The sequence below is a fragment of the Perca fluviatilis genome, chromosome 17 (assembly GCF_010015445.1).
Source record: "Perca fluviatilis chromosome 17, GENO_Pfluv_1.0, whole genome shotgun sequence".
Classification (NCBI taxonomy): Eukaryota; Metazoa; Chordata; class Actinopteri; order Perciformes; family Percidae; genus Perca; species Perca fluviatilis.
In genome coordinates this window covers 8040632-8059034 of record NC_053128.1, presented here as the reverse complement: position 1 = coordinate 8059034, position 18403 = coordinate 8040632, and positions in this window count along the sequence as shown.

The following is an 18403-nucleotide window of genomic DNA, read 5'->3' as shown; positions in this document are numbered from 1 at the left end:
CAGAAAAGGGTGAGTTTGCGCGGGTATTGAGCACCGGGCCACCGGCCGAGCTCAATCGAGCTCACAGCAGGCCAGGGTCTGTGACGGAGGACAGGCAGGGTGGTGATGTAGCAACCCAGGCAGCACCGGTCGCTGAACTCCGACACACAGTCGGACAAAATTTGCAATTAGCCATCAATTGCAAATTCGTAAAACGGCCCATATTTGAGCTTTACATTGATTTCTCGAATAAAAAAGTTTCAGAAGTGAATTTTGTAATGGAATAGCAGAGATCTGCGTGACCAGAAGACTACCTGATCTCAGGTCAGTTGTGTAGCCTATGTAAATGTTGGGGCGTGACTGTTTCTTAATACACCCATGGGCATGACAAAGGTACAGGTCCTGGAATGCTTACATAAGCATCTAGCTTTGTTGAGATATGTATGTCCTATTTACCCACCGAACTGTCGTTATTCAACTATGACAGGGTAAAAATCGGTTTTGCATTCTATCACCCCTTTAATAGAATTAGAACGACAAGTGAAATAAAACGTGTTTATTAAACATCATCATTTACTTGTCAACCTTTCATTACGTGAAGTTTCCAGTCTATGGGTCAGACTCAAACACACGGAGTTCTGAAGCAGACCTGTGCGTCGCTTAGTGTCCACTCTTGCTGTAAAAATAGAGACGAGCAGCGGCACAGACACGGAGCTGCTGCAGCGCACCTTCCCTGGTCTGTGCAGCTTCAGGTTTATAATGGACGCGCTCTGCTGTGGGCATTCTGCGGCAGATGTGTCCCTATTTCTGCGTAGTATTGTGTTTCCACCTCTGATATAGAGCACACACTTCAGCCACTTCCCTAAACTGTCTCATTCAGAGACCAGCGTCCCAAACGGGGCTCTGTGTCTGGCAGACTATGGTGCATGGTTTCAGGGGGTGGACCCACAGGCCCCCCCATCATAAGTCACCATGCACACAAATCTGGAAACAAAACACTGGCCTTTGGGTTGCCAGACCAGTTATGATTAGACCAAATGTTGGTGCCATCTAACTTACGTGGAAGCTAGAAACTAAAATGAACATACATTGCTACTCTATCGCTGACACAGCGCTGTGGACATCTGGCAATGCGAGACGGGGGGGGGGGCACAAAACTCAATCTTGCCTAGGGCAACCAAAGGGCTAGAACCGTGGGGACAGGTACATGCAGGTACTTTAACAACAAGAAGTGTTGGAGCTGCATCTGTGACACATATCGGGGAGCTGGTTAAGATACATTTTTACACTTTACAGACTGATTGCTTTAACCAAAAATCATACACTTTCTTGGGGTCACAACTACGTCAAATCAGAACACACATGCATAAAAGAATTTTTTTTAGATGTATTTATCCAAGGATAAATGAATAAATTTAAGTTAGTTAAGGCTTGGATTAGTGTCACCAGTTATTGATAATGTGACAAAAAACGGAAGCCCTTAGAACAGCGGTTTCATGGTTGACTTATCTGAGGCGCCCTGCTATGATTTTGACACTTAAAAAAAAAAAATATATATATATATAGCAGTTTAGTAATTAGCAGCCTGACTTTTTTGATCACAAGGAAAAAAATTGTCTAAAATGCTTTAGAAAATTATTATTCCCAGACTAATTTACATTTGGGGTAAATGGGCACAAACATGCATACACACTGGTAGTGTCCTTGTACTAATAAAGTGTGCAGTAAATGTGGAAAGTTTCCCTGAAACCATTCTTTCATTTATTGTTTACATGATGATCTTGAGTGTAGTACTCTGTTTAAATTCTGAATGGCTTCCATGCATACACACAGCCTTATATAGAAAGTCATGATAGAACTGTCTTACATGTTCCTTCTTCTCTTGTAATGTACAAACTATAGAAATAAAACTGATAGAAAAGGACATTGAGCTGTTTGTCGTGGGGTAAGAACGAGGGATTGTTAGAGCCAGCAGCAGCGGCTTAGCTGGACCGGGAGTGTCCTCTCTATTCATTTTATTTCTATGGAACATTTTCGTGCTGAGTTTTCCAGGCTCAAACTCTGCTGCGATGTCTGTCTAAATGCATCCAATGTTATTGTTGATGGGAACAGTGAAAGTGAGTTATGCTGATGGTCTGTACCAACCTCTCAGAAATTCAGACTGGGTAAAAACTGTTGTAGACTGCTTGTGTTTAAATATTTACAAGGTCTGGTTGTTGTTGAGGGGTCTGCAAATGTCAGGGATACCAAAGAAACGTACCACGGTACTGAAAAGCTACTGAACTGCTTTGGCAGTGTCTCCTTTAGTGGAATACATTTTGTGAATAAATATTAAAGTTTTGCAATACGTAGTCTTGTATTGTCAGACCTGTCTCCATAGCGCTGTGGAGTAAGGTCTAGCTCTAGACCCAGTGACGGTGGATCTGCAAAATAGTCTCAGGAAGGAACTTGTTTTGGTGGAAAATTTGCACCCCGCAAAAGAAAAAGCCACATACAAAATTAAATGAAGTTAACGGTTCACACAATAGGGTAACGTGAGCTATTTAAATTAGCCGAATACACGGTTTCACTCCATTTGCTCTTACCAGAGTTTGGTGTTGTTTCCTGAAGCGAAGAGTTTGAGAACGGCAACACACAGAGAGAGCAGAAGATGAGGGACAGATGTCAGTCTTTATCTTATTTGCTTTTCTTGATCCAGACCAAGCAAACAATCATATTAATCAGACAGTTCTACTTGTTTAAATGTATACAAACTGAGTTGGCTAAATGAGCAGAAATTATCCTGGTTCACTGCAAAAAACATTGTCTATAAAACACATGTCTTTTATAGTGCTTAAAGTCTGTTTTAAAATGTCCCATGGCATGACAATTTCACTTTATGAGAATTTGGCCCACCCATGAGAGCGAGACATCATGGCTTTCAAATGCGCAAAGTGGCAGTTGGTCAAGGCCACACCCCCACTCTCCACCTTGCCCCCCTCTCTCCTCCTCAATAGCTACAGACACAGAAATGGCACATCCTAAGGAAAGCTCATTGTGGGACTGGCTCTAGTGGCTGTAATTCTGCACCAAGGCTGAATTTCAGGAAAGAGACTTCAGATACAGTATTAGGGGACCACTAAGGTCTATATAAAAGAGACTTCAGATACAGTATTAGGGGACCACTAAGGCCTATATAAAAGAGACTTCAGATACAGTATTAGGGGACCACTAAGGCCTATATAAAAGAGACTTCAGATACAGTATTAGGGGACCACTAAGGTCTATATAAAAGAGACTTCAGATACAGTATTAGGGGACCACTAAGGTCTATATAAAAGCATCCAAAGAGCACCATGTCATGGGACCTTTAAAATAAATCTGCAAGTGTGATGACATCACTGTACAGGCACAACAAGTAACACACTGGTATTCGTATTCCATGTGTTTTTTGCTGTATGCACCACATTGACTGCTGCATAAGGATGATGCTCACTTCTTGTCGGCTAAACTCAACTAGCAACCGACAGGCCGCCAATACAACCGACCGCTCATCCAGCTCTGCAGCCGGCGTCACATGACCAGCCGGCGGTCGCCTAATTCGGTAGGATATCATAAATTGGTGCACAGAAATGTTTGTACAAAAATCATATGAATCTGTTCATGAGAATACGTTGCATTGTAACAGGTTTCCAAAATTGGTGTCATTTTTTTCTTATTTCTAGTGAAGCTATCTGCCTAAATTTGGTTAAGGACTATGCATATACAAACATTAGTTGCTAAGAAAGATTATTTCGCAGTAGGGAGTGTAGCTTTAACAGAAAAGAAGACACCACAGCTGTCTGGTGTCTGATCTGTGGAAATAAACAGGCCAATAATGAAGGGATCACACTTAAAGAAGGCATCCTAATATTTACTAAAAGGGCATAAACTCTAAAGATTGACATGCCCATGCTGCTGCTGCTGCTGCAATTACATCACTGCAACCCCAGCTCAGTTTTCTACAGTTGTTTGTTCTTGGTCTTTTTTTTTCGTTAACGGCCTCATCAGGACTAATGTTTGTTTGGGTTTTTAGTTAATTTATTTTCACTATGATAAAAAGACAAAAACGCTAAGATCATTCAGGATCAACTCCACAGGTCCCCTGGGCTGGAGAACACTGGATAAAGTCAACATGAAAATTGGCGTTTGTGTTCAGAGTGAAAAGGTTTTGCTCCAGTTTTTCTGGTTGAACGACATGTTTCCTCTCAACAGTACATCATGTAACATGTTCAAACTTCCCTTTTCAGCGCACCACTTGAAAAAAGTTGAAAGCCATAAAACCTTAAAAAAAAGAAAAGGAAGAAAAAAAAGATATTTTGGATTCAAAAGCAGCCACACTGTGTGGTTTGCAGAGCAGGAACCACACAGGTCCTTTAAAAGGCCCCACCTGCAGGCAAACGACCGCAATCATGACAACTGATCACAGGTGTGTCTGGAGAGTTTAACTGCTCACAGTTCATCAGGAACAAAGGGTTTCTCCTTGTCAGGTTAAATATATAAGTGTAAAGAATGGAGACAAGCCAAACGAAATCTGAAGAGGGAGGAAATGTTCATTTTGGCATAAAGACCAGGAAGAGGACATGAATTATTATTTCCCCTAAAGGTGCCCTGTGTAGAAATCACTATTTAATAGTGTGCAGTTAATGAAAAAGCTTTCTTTTGGTCATGTGACTTTAAATAGACATGCAAATTCTGTTTATACAGGGCATTTTTTATTAATTTTTTTATGAACAGAAATGTTACACAAAAAGAGAGAAGGGAAAGAAGTGACCAATTTTGAAACTAAAATGCTTTGTGAGCTGGTTTCACACCGCCGAGTGGCAACCGTCCTGAAAGCAAAACAGACATTTTTGACTTGTCATAGCAGGACAAGCCCAGCTGAAATTGATAACCTTAACGATGCCTCAGTTCCATCAAGTGTCCCAGTAAGCTATTTCAGTGAGTCAGCATGCACAATACCAGGGCCTCTCCTAAGTGGAATGCAGCCATCATTAAAGGTCCCATGACATGGTGCTCTTTAAAGGTTCTTATATAGGCCTTAGTGGTCCCCTAATACTGTATCTGAAATCTCTTTTATATAGACCTTAGTGGTCCCCTAATACTGTATCTGAAGTCTCTTTTATATAGGCCTTAGTGGTCCCCTAATACTGTATCTGAAGTCTCTTTTATATAGACCTTAGTGGTCCCCTAATACTGTATCTGAAGTCTCTTTTATATAGGCCTTAGTGGCCCCCTAATACTGTATCTGAAGTCTCTTTTATATAGACCTTAGTGGTCCCCTAATACTGTATCTGAAGTCTCTTTTATATAGGCCTTAGTGGTCCCCTAATACTGTATCTGAAGTCTCTTTTATATAGACCTTAGTGGTCCCCTAATACTGTATCTGAAGTCTCTTTCCCGAAATTCAGCCTTGGTGCAGAATTACAGCCACTAGAGCCAGTCCCACAATGAGCTTTCCTTAGGATGTGCCATTTCTGTGTCTGTAGCTATTGAGGAGGAGAGGGGGGGACAAGGTGGAGGGTGGGGGTGTGGCCTTGACCAACTGCCACTTTGCTCGTTTGAAAGCCATGATGTCTCTCTCTCATGGGTGGGCCATATTCTCTGGGCGGGCAAAGCAGAGAAAGGGGAGGTAACCTTGCTCCTTATGACATCATAAGGAGAAGATTCCAGATCGGCCCATCTGAGCTTTCATTTTCTCAAAGGCAGAGCAGGATACCCAGGGCTCGGTTTACACCTATCACCATTTCTAGCCACTGGGGGACCATATGCGGGATGGTGGTGTGCATATTAATGTTAAAAAACCTCAAAGTGAAATTTTCATGCCATGGGACCTTTTAATGGTTTTGAATACACCTGTGCTTTTCCTACTATGACATGTCAACATGTCTGCCGTGAAAAAGGTCTATAAGTACATTCAACCATGATGGTACACACTCAGAACAGCAAGAATCACAAAGAAGTACATCAGCGACAAAGAAGTCAAACTACAAAGTAAAACATGTAAGTGTTTTATTTTTTTTATAACTAGGGGTGCACACACAAAACTCACGGTTCGGAACAGATCATGGTTTTGAGTCATGGATCGGATCAATTTTCGGATCGACACAAAAACGGGGGGACTATATATGTATATTTTAAATGTTTTCCATTCATTACTTAAAGAATTTGTCGCACGACTAAAACAACTTTTGAACGTACACATGTTCCACCAAAACAAGCCCGACCCTCCTCCGCATCGCTGTGGAGGAAGGTCTGACTAGTCCACACAGCATTCCAGGATGGGAGAAGAACTGCTCTGGTTTATTGGCATTTCTTTAAACCAATCACAATCGGCACTAAGCGCCGGACTGAGCCACGGTGCCGCTGCAAAATAGCCTCGTGAAGGAACTTGTTTTGGTGGAACACCTGTACGTTCAAAGGTTGTTTTAGTCGTGCAACAGAAAACTCCTAAGATGGGATAGATAGTCTAGCTAGCTGTCTGGATTTACCCTGCAGAGATCTGAGGAGCAGTTAACCGGAAGTGGAACAACGTGGATGTAGACTAGGTAACTTCTAGCGCTATCAACAGGTCAAAATGTAACATTTTCTATAATGTGGTTGTAAACTGTTTTTCCAAGGTTGATTGTATAGCAGCAAAAGAAACAATGTTCTTGGAAGTCGGGGAGAATAGGATGATGACTGGATTGGTCTGGTTGTCCTTCTTCAAGTTAAACCAATAGGCCGAGAAAAGAAGAGTTCTCCAAAAACAAAACAAAGGTTGGATCAGGGCTTATCTGACAGGTGCTCGGTGGCAGGTTAGTTTAGAAGATTATATAAGCTTCATGCCAGGTTTTATTCTGTTTTTGTTTACCATATTGGGACTGTATTGGGTAATACGTGTTTCAACTTTAATATGCTACCCATTGGATTTAATGTGTCTCGTAGATTAATAAATAAATATTGCAGAAGAAAATGAATAATGAGCCTGACATGGCAGAGGCTGTAATTAGAAAACAGACTCCAGAGACCATGTGGAAGGGCTGGATATTCTCAGACATATGACCTCCGTTCATACACAAACACTATGACTGGCTGACACACACACACACACACACACACACACACAAAAACACAGACAGGAGCATGCTCAGCACACCCTCAGCTGGTGTTTGGTCGCCTACATTCCTTCCTTTTGTGAGCCACAGTTTGACATTCCTTCCTTTTATATGCCTTTTCTTTGTTAATTAGCCCGAGCATTTTTATTGCTTGGCTAATTAGCATAGCTTTACAGTGAGGTGACACCTGGTTCTGTTTCCCATGCTACAGTACAGTGCCATTAACCCGCCTGGGGATAAGGAGTGTATGGTGGCCCGCAGACGCTGGCTCACACGCTTTGATGGATGAGTAACTTTGGTCCATTAGTCATGCAGTGCCATTAAAAGGCACCACTCCCAGGGCTGAACAAGTCGAGACGGCCGATTATCACCAATGAAAAATGGAACGGCACTTGCATTTTTTTTGTAAACTTCAGTTTGGAGCCTTGGCAGGCCCTTGTTCGCTTTCCTTCAGTCAGATATCTTATCTCGAATCATATGTAGTTGTAACTGTACTGTATTAGGATGATTTTGTTTGTAATATTGATTGTTATTATCTCTGACGTCAACTCCTGCACATTTTTTTCAGCCTTTGTGTTTAAAAAAAAAAATAGGTAAAAGGCCACACACATAATATGAAATATGAAATCCACAAACTGAAATAATTACAAAAAATATTTACTAAAAACTGAAAGACTAAAACATGCACTGTGACAAAATTATACTGTCGGCGAGGGCATGAGGGTCCGCCATCAAAGGGTACACGCCCAGGCTCTGTGCGGACGCCCAGGCCCTCCAGAAAGTGTGCCAGGCTTTGAAGCCAATTTGACATAGCTGCCAAACAGGGGAATTAAAACTTCCTGTCTGTCATGTGATGCCATGTGGCCCAAAAAGACTTTTTTCCCCCCATAGTCTCACAGGTCGCAAGAGACGTCTGTAAAATCTGGTGATACATTTTTTTTTCGGGTACGCAACCCTCGCGATCAGAATTCAGAATCAGATTTTAATCCACTGTGAACAGATGCCTACATAAAATCCTAAACCTATGGTGGCCCATCCAGTCCACAAACGAGGAACTGTGGAGAATTACCAAGTGGAAATGGAATGGTCACTCACAGTAATAACATCCCAAGAAAAGTCCTGAACTACAATCCCCAGGGAAAGAGGAAACTGGGTAGGTCAAAAAATACCTTGAGAATTGGAAACTTCAAAGAGTGAGATGGCGAGCTCTGGTGGATGCCCAAGGCCCCTAAATGAGCTAAATGGGGTTGGAGTAAAATAAGTCAGCAAATGTAACTTTGGTCGCAATATAGTCGTAGGGAGATGGTTGGGGTGGCTTGTGGTTGTACAGAGCGTGAGATGTAAATTTAAAGCTATAGTGCGTAGTTTCTGCCGCCCCAATGAGGAATTCTAAGTAATGACCCTCCTCCACGCAGTTGCTTGCAACCAAGGAGGACATGGAGGATTAAAAAACGTGCACTCTTCAGAAGAGCTAATTATCTTTGCTCAATTTTCGGTCGCTGGACGACACCATTTTCTGAACACAGCCATACTGAGAAATACAGAGTGTTGTGTGGAGCTGATAGTCTTTATTAGCTTTGTATCAACTCATGTGGCAATGGCTTGACTGACGTTCCTTAATATCAAAAAGTTACGCGCTTAATATATAACTTTGTATTTGATAAAAGACTCAATTATTTCCCAAAACAGCTTGTCATTGTAGTTTTTAGCAAAGGTTACTCAAAAAGGAGGATATAGTGGGATAGAGTCCAAATAAACTGCAATGTGTGTGGTCATGGTAATGAAGGGACACGTCACACAGTGCAACAGGGTGTTTTGGCATTTCAATGGAGCATCACGGCACATAGGAACAACAGACAGATCAGACAATATTGTTGGATCAATCCATGGTTGATTTTGGTCTATTTACCCTCCTGTTGTCCTCAGGTCAAATATGACCCATTTTCAAAGTTTCTATATATCAGAAATTTGGATTTCTTTCAACCAAATTGTCAAAAAAACAACTTGGGTGGTTCCATACAACACTGTTTACAAGTAAAATAAATGGTCAGTTCAATGTTCTCATTGGATTTGGGTGTTTTATTCAACTTTATACAATTTGAAAATAAAGAACGTTGAAATAAAATTGACAAAAATGTCTAAAAAAAGCTTCAAAAACGTTGAAAAAAAGTTTTTAAAAAAGCGCAAAAACTCAACAAAAACGTCGGTAAAAGTGACAAAAACTTCAAAAGAGTCAGGAAAAGCATAGAAAAACATAGTTGCATGGGCGACGGGAAGACAACACAAGGGTTAATGGGATTTGTAGACAAAATAATTTGGATATCATCTGACTAATCCTCTAGCTGTGTAATTTGTTCAAACCCCAAGAATTTTCAAACGTCCAACTTGTGCACCTTACCTTGGCGTACTCAAAGAAGAGACTGTGGCAGTACAGCACATAGCACAGTCAAAGTGGACCATAACAACTGACTGCAGCTGTCAGGAAATGTAGAAAGAAAACGTTGAATAGCTGTCAGGAGTGGTGGTTTCTGCGCGTCAAACGACTGTCTGAATAAAATGTTCTTTCTGATAACCTGGTACTATTCGGATGTGAGGCTGTTCATCAAAATGGGATTGAATGAGAATGGGTGGACCACAGACTCAAGTCTCTCCGTCTCTCGTACATTTGAGGAGGGAATACTTAAGTTTAATTGAAGGGAAAACGTGATTCATATGAAATTACTCAGGTTCCCACGTCTCTCTCTGCCTCCCTATACATTCTTAAATCACATTCAGTAAATAAGCACATTGCAATGCATTTTGAAAAGCGGCTAAATTCCAGTGCACATTATTTAACTAGGAATAAATTTGGCTCGGTCTGGTGGTCAAAAGTTGAATCAGGAGGGGTGTGGGGCGTACAGATGTTGCTACGCCTTGATTCTCACAGTGCTGGAATGTTTCTGGAAATGTTCATAGCCTGTGTTTACTCTGAATCATGCTCTCCGAAGACACGGACACATCCATGTCGCTCACGTCAAACGAAAGTGTACTCAATGTCCAAAACAATTTGTAATTTTTTTTTTTTTTTAGATGAGTGTCGGCAGTCCGCCGCAGTGGCCAAACGTCCCGCTCTGCCGTTTCCATACTGTGCTGTCAAAACCTTGAGTCTTATAATCCAAAACTCACACAGCAGAGTCAAAGTGAATATTTGTCTTGGCTTCCAACGTGTCAGGGAGAAAATTAGCCATGTGTTAGAATAACAGCATGTGTCAAAGTCCTGGCGTAATGTACAGGCCTGCTCCTCTGGAGGGGGAGAGCCGAGGTGTGTTTGAAGGGAAGTTGGAAACGGTTGGTGTGCTGTCAACCCTCTGGCATTTAGGAAGCATTTAGCCAGGGTCAAAGGTCAACCATTTCCTCAAACCAATACTTCCCCATCGCTGAACACAGACCCTCCCTCTCCATCTTACAACCTCAACCTTTACGTGGAGAAAAAACAAAAGATCTAAAAGGAGAAAGAAGTCTGTACTGTACCTGAGTGCAAAACTACTCTGTTACAGTAAATAGTCAGCATTCAAATTCCAATTCAAAACAAACAGGGTTTCTGCAGTGATCTGTATTCACAACACGGTCTCACGGCAGTTCATAAAATGGTCACGTTATTTTTAATCTATTGATTCGTGTACATGGACACATTTATGTCGTTTTTTTCCGTGGTGGGTCAGGACATCATGGGAATCTGTACAGAGGTTGGGTTTAGGAAAAGTATTCCTTTTGGCTTGAAAACTACATTTGCATTCGCATAAACTGGGGTAGACGCTCCATATTCATGCGCCATCTTGAAATCCGTTAGCCGGTAAGGGACATACAGGACATACTGCTCCGCCTTTCGCGTTTTCGCTGTCGCATGATAAACTCACAGGGTGCTGCTAATGCTGCTAATGGGTAACGGCAAGTTTGAAGAAGGAAACATGGAGGACCACACGTAGTCAAAATCCAAATTTCAGGAACAGGAGTCTTCTTCTTCGCCCAGAAAAAGGATATTGAAAAGACCAAGAGACCGACTTTTTGTAGCGCGAAGGCTACCGTAGCTGTAATACGCACTTTGAACTGCGCGGCGCGAGAGAGTTGATTGTGATATATGATCTCAACGCTAGATGGGAGAAATTCTTACACATTGGACCTTCAAGATTCAAGGAAGTCAAGAAAGAGAAAAGGATGTTTAGGCGGGAAAGACGGAAGGACAGCAAAGTCCTGTAAAGGTTCCAGCCCGGTGTGTGTACAAAGAGTTTTGTCTTTTCAATTCGTAGTCACATGAGGAGAATGTACATGTTTGGTTTCTCATTGTCTGAGTGAGTGACTATCAGTGACCACGGTTCATTTCGATTTTTATTTATTTTTTTGAAAATGTCAAACAAGTCATTTCGAAATATTACTATTAATAAAGCGGAGACACAGAAAGCTTTCCAAAATAAAAGCGGAGGGTAAGTAATACTAAAGTAGTCCATATCGACGATGTTCCACTTCAGGGATTGTTCAGGCGCCGCCGGAAATTCCGCCGCATGTCCTTCTTTTCGGCTGGATGTCCGTTACCTTCCGCTTTCTTTGTGTTGGCGTTCTAAACTCCGGTGGATTTGTGAGGACTATGGTTAACTGCTCCTCACTCCTTACTGCAGGGTAAATTCAGACAGCTAGCTAGACTGTCTGTCCATTCTGAGTTTTCTGTTGCACGACTAAAACAACTTTTGAACGTACACCAAACGTTCCACCAAAACAAGTTCCTTCCCAAGGCTATTTTGCAGAGGCACTGTTGCTCCGTCCGGCGCTTAGAGCCGCCCATGACAATTGTGATTGGTTTAAAGAAATGCCAATAAACCAGAGCACGTTTTTCTCCTATCTCAGAGTGCTGTGTGGACTAGCCAGACCTTCCTCTGCAGCGCTGTGAAGGAAGGTCTGGCAATGCGAGACTAGTACTAAAGTACCTGTACCTTCAAGCTGTACTAAACATCGAGAGTATTTATAGTTACTTAACTGATTTTGATTTCATGACTACATTTAGTTTCCTTTCAAATTTCAAATTTGATGTTGTAGAAAAAAAAAAAATATTCACAGTCTCAAACAACAGCCCCAAGACTGGAGATTTTATTACAGTAGCCCCAGAAACAGTGGATTACTGAAAGAAATCTCTGAGCCAGTCGGATATCCCCAGTCCAACATGTGCTGCTGTAAAGGATCTCACTCTGATGCAGCTGCCGCAGTTCAAGATCAGAACTTACCGGAGAAAAACACAACCATGTGGAAGGCCTTTTGTGTATAGCGAATAAAATCCATTTTTACATTGTAGAGCCCAAAATCTCTGTATTCCCATGCACACACGAGAGACACAAGAGAGAAGTCACTGAAAGGTGAAATGTTTGCAAAGACATAATCAGTGTTGGAGGAAGTGGTGATGAAAATCAAAATAGACATGTTCAGTCATGATGCACAGAAAACTATTCTAGTCTATTTTGCAATCCAGTCTGTATGTTTATTTGAAGAAAGCAGTACGATGTATTTATCATTTTCCACCCTGATTCAAACATGTTGACAACCCAGATGTGACCTCTCCCGTAGCCCTGTATCTTCCTCAGCAAATATATAGGAAGTTGACATGTCAATTTGCAATATGCTCTGTACTCACAGGGATTTGACTTGATGTTAGTTGGCCTTTCATTCTGGTCCAATTTCTGTTAACACTAGTCTCGCTTTGCCAGACCTTCCTCCACATCGCTGCGGAGCAGGTTTCTGGCGAGTCAACACAGCATTCCGGGATGGGAGAAAAAGGTGCTCTGGTTTATTGGCATTTCTTTAAACCAATCACAATCGTCGTGGGCGGCACTAAGCGCCGGACAGAGCCACGGTGCCGCGGCAAAATAGCCACAGGAGGGACCTTGTTTTGGTGGAACGTGTGTACGTTCAAAAGTTGTTTTAGTTGCGTCACAGAAAACTCCGATTGGACAGATAGTCTAGCTAGCTGTCTGGATTTACCCTGCAGAGATCTGAGGAGCAGTTAACCATAGTCCTCAGAAATCCAGTTTAAAATTCCAACACAAAGGAAGCAGAACGTAACAGACATCCGGCCGAAACTAAGGGACATCTGGCGGAAATTACGGCGGCACCTGAACAATCCCAGAAGTGGAACATGGTGGATATAGACTATGTTCTCACTGACTTATCACAAACAAACAAGTCTTCTAAACCATACGACGATATGGATCGTTTATTCCTACCCTCCAATACCCGCAGGAACGCTCTCCGTCCTCATATCTAAACCAGAGAACGTCACGTCGCGGTTTTAAACACGTCGTTACTGTTGTGAAACGGTCACAGTTTGGTCATGTTTAGGCACAAAAACTACTCCGTTAAGTTTAGAAAAAGATTGTGGTTTGGGTTGAAGTCAGACGTAGCGTTACTTTAATCCCGGTTACACATGTGACACTGAATGTGAAATTCGCTCGTTCCTCCTCCTGCTAACGTGGAACTTGGCGCTCTTACACTTTGTCGCCTTCCTTCCTGCTTCACCCCCGTCATAACTACTACGGCCACTAGAGGGCGCCGCCACTATAAAAGCAAATATGAGTCGTAAGTTGCTGCTTTAACAAACAACCTATGGGAAAGTTTTTTTTGGGGGGGGGGGGAGGACAGTCTCCAAAGCAAACCAAACACATGGAAAGACTGGTGATGGAGATGAACCTGCATAAATATATAATGTACATACTTACATAGTGTTTTCCAAAGGCCAACATGACGTCCTCAATTTATTTCGATTCATGTTTATTTTCTCACATTAATATTTCCTTTCTGCTGTCCGGGATTTGCTTTGAAATGAGGACGTCAATATACTGTATCATTATTTGCGACCGTAATAAACGTGGTTATCAATCAATCAAGAATTTATGAAAGTTAGAAAATGGCCAAACTTTCCCTTCAGTTCTCAGCTAACGCTAGCGAATCTAGTTGTAGTCTCACAATTTGTGACCCTGCAAGATCCCCAGTCTTTACATATTATGGCATTCTTTAACGTTAGATGTGAGATGATTGTCTTAAGATGTCAGATGGTGTCAGACTTTAGTCTTTTCAAAGTCGTCTAGTGTATGGTAGGCATTAGTTGAACTGAACCCAATAGGTTAGGTGTGACAGAACCCTAAGTGCACAAAAGTAACATTTTATTAACAGTCAATGGAAGTACAGCACATCCTCCTGAAATAGATGAAAGCTGAAGACACAACTGCTGAGAGAGAGAGAGAGAGAGAGAGAGTTGCAGGAGTCGTTGGGCTGGATTACAGGCCTTCTTTTAGAAAGATCATGGATCTTTTCAGTGAGGTAGGAGGGACTCCCAGCCACCAGCATCAGAGACTCAACACCAGATTTGGTGTCAGTCTCGGGTTGCTTTTATCCGGCCACAAAGAACAGAGGCAGTTTGTATGAAAGCAGGTCTCCCCGGCAGTATCAAAGATGCTGCTGGCCTTTTGTCAAGATAAAGACGTAATGAGATCTTAGCTGTTCTGAGTCGGCCCATGAGAGTTTCCCTCCGCCAAAACGTCCGGGGGCCAGCCGCAGGTCAGGCCTCTCCTTGTGATTTATGTTCGTCTTTATCAGACATAATGAGCGTTCTCGCAATTAGCTGGAGACACGCTATCAAAGTCCGCGTCAGTCTCTGACCCTCGTGGACACAGCTGCCTCGTTACGGCGGCCAGGGCCAACTCGGGGTTTCGGTTTTTTAATGGGCGGAAATGGCAGCTCAGCCCGCTGCGGCGGCGGCGGCGGCGGCTCGTTACGCCGCCTCATGAGAACAGCTCTCACCTCGTCACGGCAGAGCATCGGCCCTGTTTGTTTTCCGCCCGCATCCTGCCGCCACCTTTGAGGTTTTTAGTGGGCTAGTAAATCGCCTTCCTCAGTACGCGCTCACTGCTCATAGGTGCCAATGATGGTGATTAAAAAAAAAAAAAAAAGTGGGAGACATGTCACAGATGTCCAGCGTCAGTCTGAATCATAAAATATCCACAGTTTGCGTGAAAGAGATGTCATGACCTCCATCGGTATCATTATTTTAATTCACTCGACTGGTTAATATGCTTACAGAAGTAGTTATTTTTTCGAATTTTTTCTTTTTATAGCATTTAACATGTACACTGATACAAGCACAAAACACCTACAGTAACTCAGACATATGCTGCAGCCCTACAATAGTGTTGCAATAGTGCATTGGAAATCAGCATGGGGAAATCCAAACAAGTAGTTATGAGCAATGCCAAAGGACATGACAGCTACTGTGTTAAAAGTATGCAGTCATAGTAAGGTCTAGAACAGGGGTGTCAAACATATGGACCGTGGAGAGTTGATTGAGCATCTGAGAGTAGCTGCTGGTTTGTTGTGTTTTGGTGGTACTATTACATATCTGAATGTAAATTAGAGTTTTGCTGACAGTAATAATTTAAATAAAAAAAAAAAACTGTCTTAAACTGGTTGGGAGGTTTGTGTGGTAGACAGAGTATTCTGGACAGTGTTCGTACAGTAAGGCACTGGTATAAAGTGTGCTAACTAAGCTTTTTTTTTATTTGGGCTTTTCCATCTTAAACTGATAGGAAAGCTAGGTGAGAAAGGGGAGAGAGAGGGGGAAGACATGCAGGAAATCGTCACAGGTCGGACTCGAGCCATAAGCCTCTCAGTATATGCGCGCCTGCTCTACCCACTGAGCCGACCCGGCTACACTAACGTTCAAATTTAACATCTCAGTTGTAAATAAATAAATTAAAAACTTTAGCTGGAGAGGCTGGGAATCCTCAGAACCAGCTAGGGGGATCACGACTGAACAAAGAAGTTTGAATTGCTGCCTTCTGGGAGGTAGGGACTATCAAAGCAATACTGGGCCAGAATCACTGATATTAATACAGATATCAATACTCCAGCTGACTCTACTGTGAGACCTCAGCAGTCTGAGTCCGACAATTTAAATAGGTATCGTCTACGGGTGTTAAGATTCGCCGATACGAATCAGTAGCCGCTTGCATTATTACAGATACGACTACATTGATACACAGACCCCTGGATCGATCTAAATGGACCAAGATTCGGCCGATGGCCCGTAGACTGACAATCGGTTGACTGAATCACACTGAATCGTTCCATAATAAAATGCATCGTTCCTGAACCGTATCGTAGCCCATGTGTCGGATGTCTTATAAGGGAGAGATGCACCACATGCTGAGCGGAGGCGGAAGGGCAGTAACAAAAAGATGAAATGGTATACTAAAAAGACAATTGTGGTGGAATTTCCAAAAACACCATGTTGTGGTATGATGGGACAAAGGGAAAGCTTAGACAAAATCAGGTCATTCATAAGTCACAGGTCAGGGGACAAGAATATTGGGCCAGTCTCTAATAACCAAACGTGTTCATGTATAATTATGTTTGTCTCTGTACAGATTCAGGGAATCTAGGCAGCTGTATGATAAAGGGAATGTTTTGTCTCAGGACTGTCTCCTTCTGGAGGTCGGTGCTCTAGCCACACTTTAGCATACTTTCCAGAGAGAAAGATAGGCTGAGCTAGCTTTTAGCATCTGTGTTTAGGCGTCCGCAATATCTCGGTTTACCTTAAAGGTTCAGCTAAACGTAACGCCTCCAGCATGAGTTTAAATGCACCTTCAGGACAACAGGAACTTCAGAGAGTTGGGACGGAACTGCACAATAACACATCGTGGTTAAACCGTACTGCCTGCTTAATTCTCTCCTCAATTGTGTGTTCATTTAATGGTCCTGTGTAATTAATCAAGGTCTCCCGACCCTTCTTCACGTATGTGCAATGAGTTGTGAGGCTCCTGAGTTTTAACTTTGGGAGATGCCTGCTTGACCCGTCTAACTCTGACTGATGAATCCGCATAATTGCATAGGCTGAGGTTTGGGAAGTATTTTTTTGCACTGAAATAGTACTGTGGATTTTATGCCCCATCACTGAAATTGCTTTGAGGAGGGATTTGTTATGGACATGAGGAGAAAGTTCAGTGAGCAACACTGCTTTTTAATATACACAGGGGTGTGTTTTCAGACATATTTGAAAAAATGTGAACTTGTCCTTTAATTTGGAAGGCCATCAGCCCAGAATGTGACATTTACAGCTACATTATTAATGATTTACAGTCAATGTGAGAGCAATGTTTTTCATACTAATCAATAATTACTAAAAGTTGCCATATCCTGTAAGAAGTTTTTACATTTTTGTTGTAATGTATTTCTTAAAGGAGAAATCCGGTGCAAAATTAACCTAGGGGTTAATAATACATGATTACAGAGTCGTCCGTTCTCTGGGATATGTTTTCATGCTAATCGAACGTGACCAGTTTTAGCGCAAACCCCATAGAGTTTATAAAGAAAGTACCGTTCACGTATACAGGCGGGCGCCATCTTGGGAAAACAGTCATGACTGTTTTCCCAAGATGTATACATGAACGGTACAGTCTTTCAAAACTATCTTTTTAATAAACTGTCTGTACACTTACAAAGTTCTCAATGCTTTGGCTTACATGTTGGGACCCTAATTATGCTACCTGTTAGTGATATAGAAATAGGGATATCTTTTTACTTTACCCATGCCCTGACAACTAGCGTTATAAGCTAATTAGCAGTTTGTGCTAAAACTGGTCACATTCGATTAGCATGAAAACATAACCCAGAGAACGGTCGACTCGGTACACATGTGTTATTAACCCCTATGTTCATGATAATAGTATAAAAGTATTATAATATTTTCATGTATGTGATATTTCATTATAAGGATGTTGTTTTAGCTGTTTATGGAGTTCTTAAAAACTAAACTGAATGCACACTGTCACAATAATAATAATAATAATAAATGATTTTCAGTTATTAGATGAGCTCCAGAGTAACAGAAACAAAGAGAATATTTATCTTCTCTTCCCTCAAAAGAAGCAATCGCAAATGGCGTCATGGAGTCACTTTTCATTTTAATAACTTTCATAAATTGTTAATTGATAACCACGTTTAATACAGTCCCAAATAATTGAGAACATGTGTTTCAATCACCCGCGTTTCTTATCTCTTCATAGAAAACATAATTCATTAAAAATCAATCTCATTCAGTAATTATTCGGTATAATAACGTCCTCATTTCAAAGCAAGTCCCCGACAGCAGAAATGAAATATTAATGCGACGAAATAAAGATCAATCTAAATACTGCAGCGGATGAAAACATGACGATGTTTTTTGAATTTCACTGCTTAAAAAGAATTTCAATGAATGTTTACAGCCTGGTCGGGAAACCTGATGTTGGACGTCA